Below are 13,976 nucleotides of genomic sequence, written 5' to 3' on the forward strand. Positions count from 1 at the left end.
CATCGGGAAGTTATCCAGTTAGAGAGTCTTATTGCATTTTAGGGACTTATGTGTGATTTAGCTATCGGTTGATACACCAGGCGGCCGGTTCATTTGGTTGTTGAAGCTGCCTGGGTACTTTATGCTTCAGCGGGCAAGAGGTATCAAATTTATATTACAATTTTCAGGTCTGAGTGGGATAAAATGGGCTTGCTCATTTGAGGATATTGCACAAGTTCTCCCATTTACCTCTCGGGCTTGGGTGACCAACCGGACCGCCCACCCCTTGATCACCTATATATGCATGTAGGCTTGCTCAGAAGCCGGACACACAAAATTTCGAAGAAGAGCCGGGATCTCCCATTTGTGTTAAGCCGCTCAACATCTTGGTCTGCTCCCTTGAGCAAGTCATAATAGGCTCAAACCTGCTAGACGATTATATAGTTCTACGGACTAAGTGAACCATCTTTGTACACTCACATTGAGGAACCGTACAATCAACATGATACATTTATATGATATCATGTCTCTATTTATGTGCTGGTATTTGGGCCATCGATGTCGATTCAACCTGGTCATTTTGAATTGTTGAACGCGAGCGTCATGTTTCATTTTGCTAATGTTTGTGTCTATGCTGGTGTTTCATCATGTTCCCTTTTGTTGTTCAGTCATTTAGGTGTATGTTCTGCTTATCCCATTGCCCCCAGCAATGTGCATTAATGACCCAGATGTTGTTCAGTTTGCTTATTTACACGTTGACTTGCTGTCATTCAATCCGCTCGTATCACATGACATAGAAATTACTTTGGTTTCTTTCTCCACAAACGACAGAGATGTATGCGCTGATTTTAGTGTGGTACTATGTAGGTTAGACACTACATCGGCATCTCCACAATTTTTTATTTTATTTTATAGATATCCTGTTATTCCAAAGTATCTTGAACAGTTACTCGGGGACCAATTGATCCAGGCTTAGATATCGTTCTCCTACTTTCAATCAAAATGTGTGGCTCCATCTTTTAGATGGATTTCACTTGATAGTAATGCGAGCTTGAGCTACTCCACATAATTTGACAATCCAAAGTGCTATTTATTTTTGTTTCCTTACAGGTTCAATGGCCGACAACAAAGTCTCTGTCTTGGTTTTCTTTGGAGGTAAATTTCTAGTTAGACCACCCTTGAAATCCGTAGGTGGAAGGGTCAATGTTGTCAAAACACACTTAAGTAGGACTTCATTGTCTAGTATAACTAAAGCTATTGAGGATTTGAGTTGGCATAAAATAAACATAATTTAGTAGAGTATCTGAAAGTAGCACTCTTAAAAATGAACAGCATGTGGAGTATGTGGAGTATGTTGATGATGAAGAGAAAAGTGCTGAGATAGAAAATGATGGTCTGTAAGATATAGATGTAGAGAGAATTGATAAAGTGACTAGTATTATGTTCACAAATGTGATTGGGATGTTGATGATGACGGTAATCGAGCTAAAGTTGGTAATAGGGATGTGGATGAGGATGATGATACATGTAATTTGGTGGATGTGGGACATTTCAGTGATCTTGCACCGGTTAAAACAAGGAGAGAGATAAATGAATATTCAATGAGACATAGGCTCAAAATTGAGACTATCATAGAGGTAGCTGGTACTTTCCAATCAGAGTTTTAACTTTCCAATAGGGTCAAAGCTAATCCTAAGTCTCTGGATGCTTTTGAGTATGAAGTGGAGTATCATCATTCAGATGAAGAAGAAAGTTATCATTCAGGTTTAAATGACGAGAGTGAAGAGGAGTAAGATGTTATTCTTTCAAGGAGGAGAAGTAAGTTCCATTATATGAATGAAATGGTAAGATCTAATTTTTTTATATTGTCGGCATGATATTCAAGGATGCAGTTGAGTTCAAATAGTCAATTTTGAGATAATTTGTGGTTGAGAAAGAGCAATTAAATACACCAAGAACATGGCTAAATTTGTAAGAGCCAAGTGTGCGCAAATCAATCGTAATTGGATACTCATAGCGCTCTTGATAGCAAAGTTGGGTCATTCCATTTTGAAATAAATACGTGTACGACAATGTATGCAGATCACTTTTGAGAATAAGAGAGTATCCGGTGCTTATTGGTCCAAATACTTCATGACTCTCATTTCTACAATGCCTAACACTAGTGCACCTGAGTTGACAAAACTAGTTAGAGAATTGCTGGGGTGAATGTCCCTATGAATCAATGCATGAGAACAAAGTTAAAAGTGTTGAAGGTACTGCAAGGCAATCATAAGGACCACGCACATATGTGATGTGAGACTACTTGGCAGAACTTTCAATTGTAAAACCTGCAAGCAATTTTCAAAAGATAGTGAAAGGCCACTGTCGCAACCTTACCCGAGGTGAACCACTTAAGAAAAAGTTAATGGATTACTAAGCCGAAAAAAATTAGCCAGAATTCTTCCAAGCCCTACCAACCGCAACTTTGGGATTCCAATTCGATCAATCTTAACATGTAATTTTCTTACATTTGGCGTTGCCACTAGTCAATTAAGGTCGATTAGAAACCTAAGTAAAGTGTCATACTTTATTTATGCAAACCAGAGATTCAATAGATTTGGGGACTTGATTACACTAGATTAATCTAATGCCCTTTCGGTATCTTTTCTCTTTATTTCAAAAATATTTGCTAGCAGTCTTGGTTGATTTTAAATACTAACCCACCAACATGTGATGGGTGTTCATACAATGGTGCAATCAAGAATTTAACACTCAAGTAAATCAAAACAATAAGTAAATTCGACGGTAATTTAATTCTAGATCCAAATCAATGTGTATGTGCGTTTGTTTGGGTCTCTCTCTGGAGTGCACGCTTGACAAAAGCGACCAGCCATTGCCATCTCCGATGTCCGTCGGACATTCCTCCTCAAGCGATATGAAGCAGTGGTAAAAACGAATGATACTCTCTCTCCCTCTACTAATTTTGTTTCAGATATGTTTTCTTAACTTGATCAAATGGGTTGAAAGGGTGCTTATTACAGACGCAATAAGATCAATCTTTGTTGGGCTTTTTCTATGTTCGAAACTTTAGGTGACCGTATTGAGTTAAAATATGGATTTGTGGCACATTTTTTTACATCCATAGTTGAAGCGATTAATGCCGCTATATAATGAAATCTTCTCACATTTTACGATCGCAAAATTTGAATCCAGAAATCATCACGTCGCATGGATCTTGGAGTCTTATTTCTTCGAACTCGATTATGAGCGAAATTAATGCATGTGACCAATGAAATAGGATGTAGAAAGCACATACTCACGCAACTAGTTAGAAGTGGAATTCGCGCAAGTGCAAATTAGCACAAATTAATATTCAAAATCTTTGTATGAAATTTAACACCAGGACCTTAAAAATGATTTCAACACAAACAAACTATATAAAAGGCAAAATCATAAAAGAAAAGGAAAAACAAGAAGGTGGTGAAAGGAGTTTGGAATTAGTGGATAATATTACTTTCTGCTTCTGAGTCGAAAGGATGATATATCTTAACCATGAATTGATTTATGCTTAAGTTCTAACTATGGTGATCTTGGGGTGCCGTTTTCGCAACGTACATGTGTTGTCAGAGCCACCATAGTCTAGGTCTAGAACTTTTGGATTTGGCTTTTTTTTTGGAATTTTTTGTCCAATAAAAATTAATTTTGATCACGTAGACGGATAGAACACATCGAGACGAGCAGTTTGATGGATGGCGCGCCTCTAGGGGATGCCGCGTGCCACGACGGCGTTGGCATGTGGCAACCATGTGCGGGCATCGCCCAACTCATGCATAGCACGCTCTACGGCTGATATAATCGTTGATGTTAGCTACCAGCTGATGTTCATCCAACCCGTTGTCGCAGGTTGACCGGGGTCCCGAGTCGGTTGACCGTTAACATCTTAGCGAATTGTTGCCTAAACATGCCGAGTCCATCAACTCCCTCCTTTACCCCTCTCTCCAAATTGATCCAAGGTCACATTTAGGGTTACCAACTGCGAAAAACATTACAACAGATATTGCTATCGTATTTCTCACTTCAATAATGTTGGCTATACTAAGAAGGATTTGTGAAAGTAATATACTAAATGATGTAGCTTATTTGTATGTGTTCAACATTATTCATGATTTGTCAGGTTACCTAGTCCATACTGTTGTAGACCAACATGTCAATACATATTTATTCCATGTGATCCTTTCGTGCTGACTAAAATCCCAAGTAATTTTTTATGGCATAAGGACACCTCAAGTACTAATATTTGTGTATAATGCTCACTTTGGTGCCAATATTTTTTTTGGATCACAAAAGTGCTAAATCGGAGAAAAAAAGACCACTTTAGTGCCAACAGCGAGAAATTCCGTCGACCTCACCGGAATTGGCACTTAAACAATCATTTTTTTTAAAAAAAATTAGCATTTAAGTGATCCAAAAAACGATCACTTTAGTGCCAAATCGAAAAAAAAAATGATCACTTTAGCGCCAACGGCTAGAAATTCCGGCTACCTCAATGGAGTTGGCACTTAAATAATTATTTTTCAATAAAATTGACACTTAAGTGATAAAAAAAAATATATTGACATCGAAGTGCGCACCATATATAAATATTGACACTTGAGGTGTCATTTTGCAAATTTTTGACTAATAATTTGAAAAACATAACCTAGCCTTAAATTGATCAATTGCAAACTAAACTCAATAAATCTTTTTTTTTTTTTTTTGGCAAAAGAAAAAATAAGTGAAGTGGTAGTGATGCGTAACCAAAGTAGTAGTTTAGATTGATTTTGAAATACGTTTACTTTTGAAACCACGAAGTGCATTATTCTTTTTGCTTGACCTTATTCCGCCTAAAATACGCACTTGTATGTAATTGAGAAAGTTTTTATAGTGCTTTGAAAATACAAAGTTTTCTTCAATCCAAGTTAATTATCCACACTAATTGTAACGAAGTACATTCAACAGCGCATATTTGTTTGTCAAGATTGATTCAAATGGTTGAACATGAGGAAAATGGCCAGCTATGATCCTCTACATCCAAGTCCATGTTATGTTTGGAAAATGATTTAGTCTAAAAAAATGTCCGAGTATCATTGAGATTCATTTTATTAAATCAAAACTTCCATTACCCCCATCATAATAGACAAGTTTATTTTACTGTTCTTGTAGTTGGCTCTATGATTCTGTCAATTTACCTGTCAATGTAATAGGTAAAAAAAAATTCACTTTCGGCCCATTTGTTCAACACTTCTAACTTCTAATGGCCAATAAGGGCATATAATGTGGCGAATGAGCTCCATTGATCTCAAATCAATTAGAGAAATTGTTAGATAAGTATTATATATATGAGTCAAACTAAGTTCATACAATTGAAATTGACGGGTCTTATCCCATCCGAGGGTCCAAATTTTGTATATAAATCATAGGTTAAATGAGTAATTTCTACATCATTGTCATCCTTGGAATTGTGGGCCCACCCCCCAAAATCTGCAACAAAACAATGGAAAGTTGCACCACCCATATCAGATTTGGTCCGTCTCTTCTTTTGCATTGAATACACTTCCACCCATGGCTTTCACGTGCCAACCCAAATTATGCATGCCTTGTATGGAGTTGCCTGATTCTCTCATTACCATAATCGTGACCCCCTCGATTTACATAACATTTCCCACTTTCATTCTCACCCTTTTCACTCTCGATAAAAACCCTAGCAAAGGTTGTGTGAGTTCTCATCTTTTGTGTTTGTGAACAAGGACGTGAAGAGGAAACTACTTCCGAAGAAAATGGCCGCTACATCAAATAGCACTCTGAATCACCAGAACAAATGTACTATTTGCCATGAGGACTTGACTGTGCGCACCATTGTGACCCTCCGCTGTTGCCACACCTTCCATTTGGGTAACTGTTTTGTCTTGTGTAAATCTGCATCTATAAACTCATATGTTTTTGTTATTCCTTCTTTTCTATGTGTGACTGTATGTTCTCACTGAGTGCTTCTTCAATTGACTTCATTGCTGTTGTTGAGAGAGAGAGTTGTTTAAATTTCAGACTTATATGTTTGCCGTTACCCTACGCACACAAGCACGAGTATAGATTTTTTTTTTCCCAGTTGAGTAGTGCATTTACGATTTCATGAATTTTTTGTTGTGGGTGTTTGGTGTTGTAGATGGTCTACGTAGATGTTTATCCGTGGTTTAGATACATGAGGGATTTGATCGAAAATCAAAGATGATAATATCTGGCCAATTAGATCTGGGACTACTTTATCTTGAGTCAGTGTGTCGTAATCCTAATTTCTTTGTCTAAAACCACAGTTTAGAAAGCCCAGTTGTTAGATAAATCTTCAATGGAGAAACTATTGATTTCTGCAAATTTTGCACTGTTTTCCTTATGTATGACGTTTGAAGGTTCCTTTTATTTGTGTATTACGAAAAGATAATAAAAAAAAGAAAAATAAAAGGTGGAGCTTACATTTGAACCAAATAAATAAAATGTTATCATGTGGTCAAAAGAAAAAGAGTTAACTACTTTTACTGGAGAGTGCGTATAACTGTACTAAACTTAGGATGTGGTTGTTTGAATGTTATAATTTTCCGAGAATTAATTTTCCGGACTTTCATGCATTTGATTTGCCGAAAATGAAAAACCACTAGTAGTCCAAGAAAATATGTATGTTTAAAATTAGGCAAATTTCCTCACTTGATAATGGAAAAACATTTTTCTTCAGAAAAAAGTGATTTCCCGGAAAACATTTTACTTTATCGTGAATACGTTGTGCTACTATCTTTATGTTGGGGAGTAATCATGAATCAAAACCGATCACGATTTTCTTGACGGTAAACGTATGGAATCTCAGGGTCATGCTTTCAAAAGTAAGTATCATTGACTATTTTTCTATAAAGAGTGCATATAGCTGCAGTAGAATTTTATGAGTGAGAGACATCCTTCTTGTGGGGTTTTATGCTAAGGTCGTGTCAAACGTAATTGCCCATATACTAATAACCCGCATTGTAAATTGGCACTCACACTTACATACTAAATAAAACATATTATTTAAGCAATTGTATTAACTATATGCTATGTGTACTTCTTTTTAACAAGTACATCCATCCCATCGGTAATTTGATTTGTAGCAATTGACTAACAACTCACATCAATGGTGATGGATGATGATGTGTAGAAACGACATTACCTATTATTTGCTTTTTAATTTGATCACTTTGATTGTGTCTTTGTGTCTAGTTTACGATTGCATTCTTAGAATGTCCCGATTTGTGAATGTATCATGCTTTGTTGCCTTGCATTTATCGTCCTGATGGTGGTATCTCTTGAGCTTATGTATCATTTTTTCTTTTTGCGATTGTTTCTGATTCAGATTGCATGGGCTCAGCTTTCAATGCCATGAAAGCGATGCGGTGCCCGGTGTGCCAGGCGATGGAGGAAGGAGTCTGGAGGACCTTCCGGACCAGTGCTCCTAGGATCAGCAGAGCAGGTGCCCGTGCAAGGATCTAGGGATATATGCAGGAGCCACCCGCCCGAAATGTAATAAATAGTCATCCTCATTTGCCTTGCGTTGTTTTGGGCCGGCGTTATCGGTGTCATGCAATCCCATAAATTCATATTCACCATAATTCTAGAATCTGCTATGACTATAGACTCGTGGCTTGTTTCCATTTAGATTTTGCTGGTGGCTTTGCTAGATCAGTTATTGGTGAAACTGATGGCATAGGGGCAATATGTTGCCCTATTTCGCATATGGTGGAATGTGGATTGAGTTGTCGCCATGACCCTGGTCTCTGCACTCGAGACTTTAAATTTCTTAGACTCTGTGGTGGAAAGAAATCACATTTTCCTAGTTTCATGAGCTTTGTCTCATTCTTCTCATGATGAGCTTGAGTTGATCTGTGTTTACCTGTGGAAATCAGGATTGGGGAGCTGTACACTTTTGGAGTAAACTGCAAATTGGTTTGAGTTACAATCTCCTCGGTCCTTCCCAATTCAATGAGCTGTCCTATGTATCTTCATGCAATTTTCAGCTCTGTCGAGCTCTTTGCTCCTCCTATCTGTTTCGCTCTATCCTCTTATTATGTTGCTGGACTCCGATTCAAGATGATGAAAGACCACATGCGTGTGAAGGAAATTACTCGTTCACATCGATGAAGGGCCCTATTAAAATGAATTAGAAGTTTAAGGGGCTTAACTGAACAACTGTAAGTTGTGACAAGTGCAAGGGTAATTTTGATCACCATGTTGATACATAGGCGAAAAAACAAAGGGAAATGTAGAGAGAACAGTGACAAGAGAAAAGGAATTAAACGAGAAATGGTTGCTCCTTCCCGTCAAACCATTAACTTTTAAGCGTTCAGCATGTTCGTATGATATCACTATGGCTTTCGGTCGGTCTGGTCTGGATCATTGAGAGAGGTCAGTGTAAATTGCTAAGGGAGGACATTTGATGGTGGATGAGATCTTTTATGGAGCATGCGCAATGGGCTTGGATTTGGGAATGATATTAAAGAAATCTACTGAGGAACAAGCTGGCTTTAAGAAAAGGATGGAGTGAGAACCTTCATGAATCTAGCAGTTTTAAGGACTTCAATAGTCGAATTTTGTCATTGCTGGTCTTGTTAAGGTGCTTTACACATTGATAACACTAGGAGAATCTTTCATCGGTGGATATGTTTCTCTGGCAGCTTTTACATCGATAACCTGATCTATTTCCATTAGCATTATGTGAGATGAGAATCACTCATTTTCCTTCTTATGTGCAACTTTTGGAAACTATCAGTCGAAAATTTGTTTCTCTTGTTGGAAGTATAATGTAACCACAGACCACTCACTCACAAGATAGATATATCTTGAAGATAATTTCGACAGTTTCCATCGTTTCTGTTTTGGTTTGTGAAAGGACAAATTTTAATATATAGGCCTGAGGAGGTGCAAACAAGCATTTAACAAGAGCGGAAAGACCAAAAAACCACTTCGTTTACATATAAAATCCCCATACGGATATTAAACTTTCCAATTGACCGATTCAATTATAATTGTTGTCCAAAAGCAAAGATATTCACGAAACGGTTTGTACTATTCAGATATTCACGATCAAGAAGTACCGAATTGCCTTTTGGATAGGCTCTCAACAAGGAAGGAAGTCTGGAATGGCAATAGGCGTCTAATATTGAATTCAGGAATTTATTGTCTCTATCAAAGCTTTTACGACCCTAAAAATCATTATGCCATAAGACAATACTCCCTCGGCAGTATTTTCCTTCCTTCCATTCCAAATTGACCTAAATATAGGGAAAACAAAGATGCATCCATCCTTATAGCAAGGTAGTCAGTGAAGTCCGAACCGCATTCCATGACCAATCCATCTGTAGAGAAGCTTAAGAAGTTGTCTAAATCAACCATGTCCAAGGGCAGTACGGGCGGTGATACACATCAATTTCCTCTTCCCTCCGGTGAAAGGTCATTGGTTTGCCCAAATTACTTAAATCGCAATATCACACAATTTTTTATAGGTAAAAGAGGATCTACTACCAAGACCCAAAGGAGGCGCCCAACCATATATAGGAAGAGCTCGAGAACCAAAAAAGAGCTCAGACTCGGTCACTGGTCAAGGGAAATTACCAAAAAAGTCCTAACTATATTGTAATTGTGCTAATTCAGTACTAAACCTTTTTCGGTGTCATTTCAGTCCTAAACATTTTACATTTGTATCAATCCAGTTCTTCTAGCCAACTTTGTATGGCTGACACCGACATGGACGTTGACCGGTGCTGATGTGAATGCCGACACTAAATTTTTCTTTTTATTTTCTTCTCCTCCTTACTTCGGCAGAGGCCAAACCCAGTGAGGGGGAGGTCAGCCTCACCCGGGACGAGCTATGCCACTGTCTCTAGGCGAGTTTGCCAACGAGGGCAAGGTCTAGCCTCGCGCTACGACAACTAGGCTCGGCCTCACCAGATCTGGGCATATCTAAGGGGTCAAATAGATTAAATCTCAACAAGACTTGTGTTTTGCTTGCCACAAGCACCGCTGCCATTGGGAGAGGCCTGTGCCATCGTCGCTGGGCAAGGCCGAGCCACCCCATCGTTGGGCAATGCTCGGCCTCGCTAGATCGGCGTGAGGCCGAAACCTCACCCAGCCATGGTGTCACCGTCCATGAGCGACACATAGCCTGAAAATTGTTCAGCAGCAAATGCTCAAACTCTGCATATCCAAGATGCAGTGGTGACAGAAGCAGACATGTTGTCTAAGCAGCTTTCCATGAATAAAGGGGTGGAGTTTTAGAGTTTTCCCTTGTAGAGATGGCATGCTACCACCCTTGACATTGTCTATAGAAGCAACCGATTCAAGCTCGGCCACCTCTTCCGGTGTAAGCTTCATGGATGGAGCTCCAGTGTTCTGGTTGAAATTCTCGATCTTGGTCATGTTGGGAATCGGGTAGACACACTAGTGGTGTACACAGGCTAGCCTCACCGGATCTGCGCGAAATCGACCATGCCCGGCGGTGGTGTCGCCTGTAGTGGGCGAGGTCTAGCCTTGTCGACCTTCACCTCTAGTCGGTCGCCTATCCGCCAATCAGCTTGAGGAAGAAGATGAAAAAAAAAAGGAACAAAATAAAAAATAGAAAAAAATTAAATTCAAATAATACTAAAATATATTCTTAAAAATTGCCTCGCAAGTGTTGGCCGAATCCATGTCGGCGTCAAGCGGCCAAAGTTGGCGGGATGAAATGAATTGACATAAATGCAAAAGGTTTAGGAACAAATTGGCACAAAAAAAAAAAGTTTAGAGCTGAATTGGTACAAATACAAAAGATTTAGGACTGAATTGATAAAATTAAAAGGTTTATGACTGAATTAGCAAAAATGCAATATGTTTATGAATTTTTTTTATGATTTTTCCTATTAATTAATTAGGTAGCAATATTGGGCATGACTTGCTTATGAGTCAATAGTCATGAGACAAGGTGAAATATGTAGAGAGAAAACTCCAAATAAGATACGAACATGATACATTTGACTCGTCCAAGGATCGTAACATGTTTTCGTCAAATCAATTATCAATCATTTGACTTTCTAAATTAAAATTACATTGTCGTGACATGTATTAGATTTTCAAATATCTCCATTGCCTATGTATGCATTGCTTGCCCTTGGTAATCTTGTTAAACCATACATGTAAAAAAAAGGGGAAAAAAAAATCACACAGTGACCACCACTTGTTTATCTAGTTTAGCGAATTGACAATGCAACCATGCGAATGTAATCTTCATAAAGGCAATTAGAGTCTTCTTCTATCTCGAATATTCATGTTTTGGGTTAACGTTAGTGTGGCGGTAAAACGACCTCTCTGGAAAACTAGAGGTAGGTTGCGCTTATCAACTTCTCCTCAGACATTCAGTACGAGCAGCATTGTGCATCGAAGCAGTACTCTTTATGTTTCTAGTATGCATTCTGCTCATCTTCCACTTCCTCAAATGAGCTTTCTTGTGGACTATAGATTCTATATAGAGAAAATGCTCATCATTCTCTTCCTATATGTAGCTTGAATTAAACTTTGAGGGACCTTTTTATATGCCAAATTAGTTTTATTTGCAAGAAGGATGCATTACGTATCTCCTTGGATATGCCTTTGTGATTTAGTAAAAGAACATGTTTGAAGTAATGCATCGCCGTAAAAAATTATGCACCTTAAGAAATAAGTCAAAGTAATCCCTCAAGGTTGGCATGGTTGGCCGGAGTGTAGGATAATTTGCAGCTCAAGAGTAGGAGATCGCCCATTCAAGTCCCGCCAAGTGCATGCAACAAGCTCTGCATCAAGGCCGCTTGCACAAACCAAAGGCCTGGACTTAGTCGGTTCATGGGGCTTTGGGGCTATCCCATGGGCTTCTTGAGCGAGGATTTCTGCAATCGTGCACCTAAGTCATAAAATGAAATAGTCAAAGTACATCTTTACATCATAGCCGTTTGCACAAATCAAAGGCTCGAACTTAGTCGGTTCATGGGGCTTATATGCTATTCCATGGGCTTCATGTAGCCTGGCTTTCGGCAACTGTGCTATTCCATGGGCTTCATGTGGCTAGGGTAAGAGAAGTTCCAATTTCCAAGCAATAAATTGAATTCTTGGTTGTATAAGAGTTTGTTCGGAGTGGCTTTTACTTTTATTTCATTTTTGCGACATGAATGGAATGGCCTGCAAACCCCCTGGACCGAAAAAGTCCAGGCCTTTGGTATATGTTAGCAGCCCTGAATTAGAGCAGGTTGCACGCAATTGGCTGGATTCGAATGGGTGATCTCCAACACTTGAGCTGCAAATTTGCCGACACCTCAACCAACCATGCCGACCTTGAGCGATTACTTTGACTTTTTTAAGGTGCATGTTATTTTTCATGGCAGTGCATTGCTTCAAGTATATTCTTTCGTTAAATCACAAGGGCATATCTGAGGAAGTGCAATGGATCCTTCTTGCAAATAATACTGCTCTAGCATATAAAAGGTCCGGCTATGTTCAATTCACGTTAGACCTGAGAAGAGAATGATGACCGTTTTCCTTGTATAAAATCTATAGTCCACAAGAAAGCTAAATTGAGGACAAAGTGGAAGAGGAAAGAAATGCATTCTAGGAACATAAAGAGTGCTCCGGTGCATCATACAAATCTTCAACCCTTGACGTAGTTTTCCAAATATCACCATTGCCTATGAATGCATTGCTCACCCTTGGTAATCTTGTTAGACCATACATGAAAAAAAAAATCGCACAGTGACCAATGCTTGTTTATCTTGTTTAACGGATTGATAATGCAACTTTAGGAAGGTAATTTTCATAAAGGCAATTAGAGTCCTCTTCTATCTCAAATATACATGTTTTGGGTTAACCTTAGTGTAGCGGTAAAAGGCTGCTCCACTGGAGTTGAGGTTACGAGTTCAAGCCACGGAAACAACCTCTCTGGAAAACCAAAGGTAGGTTGCGGATATCAACTTCTCGTCAGACAGTTAGTACAAGGAGCGTTGTACGTTGGAGCACTCTTTATGTTTCTAGTATTCATTTTGTTCATCTTCCACTTTGTCAACTTAGCTTTCTTGTGGAATATAGATCCTATATAAAGAAAATGCTCATCATTCTCTTCCTAGGTGTAGATTGAAGTAAACTTTGATCATCATCTTAAATGCATTGTCTGGTGAACGAGGCTGAGCGCTTTTTTGGTTCTCGAGCTCTTTCTATATATGGTTGGCACTTCCTTTGTGCCTTGCTTGGTAGTGGATCATCTTCTACCTTTAAAAATTGTCTGATATTGCAATTTGAGCAACATTGGCAAACCAATGACCTATGACCAAAGGAAAGAGGATATTGTTTGTTCACATCCTTCCACAATGCCCTTGGACATGGTAGATTTAGACGACTTTTTAAGCTTTCCTAGAGGTGGATTGGTCATGGAAAGAGGCTTGGACTTCAAAGAGTACCTTGCTACAAGAAAGGATCCACATTTTTTCACCCATATTTAGGTCAATTTGAAATGTACGGAACAAAAAAAAACTGTTAAGGGAGTAGTACTATGGCATAAAGATTTTCTGGGATGCAAAATCTTTGACAGAGATAGTAAATTCTTTAAATTCAATACTAGATGTCTGTTGGCATTCCAGCCTTCCTTCTCCTTTTAGGATCTGTCTAAAAGACAATTGAGTACTTCTTGATTGTGAATATCTAAATAGTCCGAAATGTTCCCTGAATATCTTTTCCTTCAAACAAAATAATTAGAATTAAGCTCGGTCAACTGGACTGTGTCTTATTCATATAGTCATTCTCCATATAAATGAGGTTGTTTTTTGGCCTGTCTACTCTTGTTAAATGCGTGCTTGCACCTCCTCAGTGCCTATATCGTAACTTTTCCTTTGGCAAATAAAAAAACAAAAAGATGGAAACTGTCCAAATTATCTTCAAAATATATTTATCTTGTGAATGAGTAGTCTCTGGTT

At 38.6% G+C, this 13,976-nt stretch overlaps 1 protein-coding gene across 6 annotated transcripts in view; it reads left to right on the forward strand.

Annotated features, from left to right (window-relative positions):
• LOC115751743 overlaps positions 1-13,976 on the forward strand; it is a 91,680-nt gene that overhangs the window by 43,475 nt on the left and 34,229 nt on the right. The gene's annotated exons all lie outside the window — the stretch shown is intronic.

The sequence above is a fragment of the Rhodamnia argentea genome, chromosome 1 (assembly GCF_020921035.1).
Source record: "Rhodamnia argentea isolate NSW1041297 chromosome 1, ASM2092103v1, whole genome shotgun sequence".
NCBI classification, from domain to species: Eukaryota; Viridiplantae; Streptophyta; class Magnoliopsida; order Myrtales; family Myrtaceae; genus Rhodamnia; species Rhodamnia argentea.